We start from the raw sequence: 2,787 nt of genomic DNA on the forward strand, positions 1-2,787 counted from the left end.
GTTTACAGCATCCTGCCATGCGACTGCATTTGTCCCTAACCACTGGGAACCCTCAAGTTAACTTTTATAGAGTGGAAAAAAGTTAGAATTCATCCTTGAGCTTTAGTGTTTATGTTATGCTTACGTAGCTGTTTTGCTAGCAATCACATAGGACATCAATATATACCAGCTAGCCCATCTTCAGTAACCCTACCAACATCACTGCTGTTTAGTTTTCTGTCTTAATTTATGTTGGAAGTGATAACAGAGCTGTATGTTTTAGTTTTTTCAGAAATCTCTCAGTCAGAACATGGCATCCGGTCTTAAGTCTGACGTCATTAGCCATGTCTGGATCCAAACTCCACTGCAGATCCCAAAGCCAAATCATCATTGCCGAGACAGGCTGACAGTGATCACAAAGTATTAAAACAAGTTAAAAACACAACAGCCTTAGTAAACGGAGAATAGTTTGGGCCTGAAAGCAAGATTCATCACGTCTTCACTTAAAGTCTAGATATCATGTTTTGGTGGAAGCTAGCGAGCTAACTTCCTGCTAACTACTAACATCTAGTTTGTGAAACAAAGAAATCCCTCGCAGTTTAACCATCACAGGTAGTTTTTTCCTGTGCCTGTGTTCACGACAAAGCTCAGAACCACAGAGTAAGATTATTTATAGCTCTGTGCTGAGGCTGAGCTGCAAGATCAGACTGCACATCTGACAGTGTGATGTTAAAAAGCTGGAAATCAGATCAACCGCCAACTAAAAGTCAGCTGAAACAGACTCTACAGTAATTAGAAAGCAGGCTACATTATGAGTTTTAGTACTGCTAATTAGAGCCGTCCTTTTAAAATGATGCCATCAAAGTTCACTTCACTGCTGAAAAACAGATAGTGACCTCAGTCTTGTCACAGGGGTTATAAATGACACACTGTTCCTTTTGCTTCTGTCATCTAGAGCGGGTCAGCTACTAATACAAGGTTGCTGGTTCAATCCCTGGCTGCTCCAGGCTTCATGTTCCAGTATCCTTGGGCAAGATACTGGTCCAGAGTTGCTCCTGATGCTTTCATCGTTGTGTCAATGTTAGACTGAAAACACTTTGCAACACAGTTACACAACTAAGGATGTAGTAGACACACAGTTCTACATGTGGATGTCACACGTTTTATGGATGTAATAGGTTGCAGTAAACTGCAATGCCAGCAGAGGGAGACATTTTATTTCAAGCCAACATGAAAACAGTCAAGGAAAACATTTTAAGAAACATTATTAACAGATTTAGATCTGCCGCCTAGCTCAATCATTTCTGGCATCTGGTATGTACTTCATACCTTCCTTGGTCATTTGCAACTGTGTCTGAATAATTGAGACTTGCTGTATAAAGTGTTTTGAGTCCTCAGGTAGAATAGAGCAGAGTTTTATAAAAACCAATGCATTTACCATTTACATTTGACTTGTAGCCTGAGTCATTATGACATGTAATGTGGACTGATTGTTGTACAGCCATCTCTGCTAGACTTGAGCACCCAAAATGCTTAATGTACAGAATTTAATGAGCAGGCTTCAAAATGTTTCATTAATAATCCATTTTCCAGTTCCATTTACTCCAATATTTTAAAAACCAAAACACTGGTTCACAGACCCATGATCATGACAATAACTCCAGGACCCTTGGTACACTGTTCACTTTACATCAAGGACATGCTAGCAGGTGAGAGTGGAGTGGGATCTCAAATTTAATTTACATTAACTGTGATTTCTCTTTCTTCAAAGTAGAACATTTTGAGATTATCTGTGGATGAGAGAGCTGCAGGACTGTGATGATGGGGAATACTTTGCTGGCATTATTCTGTAAGTACACTGATTTTCTCTGTTTGTGTGCCACTAACTGAGAAAAAAAAATCTTTCTGTTACTTTGAGAGTTTGATTAGATCCAGTTGGGTTTTTTTTGTTTTGTTGTTATTGATTTAAACATTTTTTTTAAAGTTACTTTGAGTTGAGTTTCTTTTACTTCTTCATTATTTTACAAATTACAAAAAGTCAATTATGTTTTTGTGATGTTTTGAGCCTGTTTATTATCACATAATATATGGGTACAAATATGTTGATGGGGCATCTGAAAAATCTGTTTATGATTGATAAAGTGTGGATATTAATCTTTATTCTAGTGTTCAGCACATTCTTCTCAGGAAATGCTGAAGGTGAGAAATTCTTTTCTTTGTTTTCCATTTGTGTGATGTGTTTAGTACTTACTTTTTCGCAGCTCCTTTTTTTTTCTTATATTTGATACGATTATACAGTTTTATATACTTAATTATGTGTGTAACATTGGGATATTACATACATGTTGTTAAACTCACCCATGAGGCTAATTCTCTTGTTTTGTAGTTTGTTGCCTTCATGCAGATCAGTTTTCTTTTTGTGAATTCATCTGGTTGTCTCAGCAGATTCCAAAGAAGCCACTGCTGAGAATATGAGAACAACCACAAACACAGACAGTTATCATATTTTTCTTTGTAGTGATTATCTCACAAACTCACGTTTAAAAGTCTCTGAAACTTAAATGAAAATTTTTAGGTTAATATGTGAAACTATAGCCTCCATATACATCCATGTGTTGTAATCTCATGACTCCAGTTTGAGTCGTGTTTTAATTTGGATGAGATATTCTGCAACATTCATTTTATTTCTTTTAACTCAACAGCAGGTAAAGCCAGAGCCACACTGACAGCACAGAGTTCAGTCATACCAGCAGGGGGCAGTGTGACACTGAGCTGCTCTGTGGAGGGCTCTGCTGGCTGGAAGTTTGA

The 2,787-nt window shown here is 37.5% G+C and overlaps 1 long non-coding RNA gene across 1 annotated transcript; it reads left to right on the forward strand.

Annotated features, from left to right (window-relative positions):
• Positions 1 to 470: 470 nt before the first annotated feature.
• Positions 471 to 2,787, forward strand: LOC106632503. The gene is made up of 3 exons (XR_001335870.2): positions 471 to 1,828; positions 2,146 to 2,178; positions 2,682 to 2,787. It is a non-coding gene; the product is annotated as an uncharacterized LOC106632503 (long non-coding RNA).

Source organism: Haplochromis burtoni, unplaced genomic scaffold (genome assembly GCF_018398535.1).
Source record: "Haplochromis burtoni strain Fernald_Lab_line unplaced genomic scaffold, NCSU_Asbu1 Contig_690, whole genome shotgun sequence".
Lineage (NCBI taxonomy): Eukaryota > Metazoa > Chordata > Actinopteri > Cichliformes > Cichlidae > Haplochromis > Haplochromis burtoni.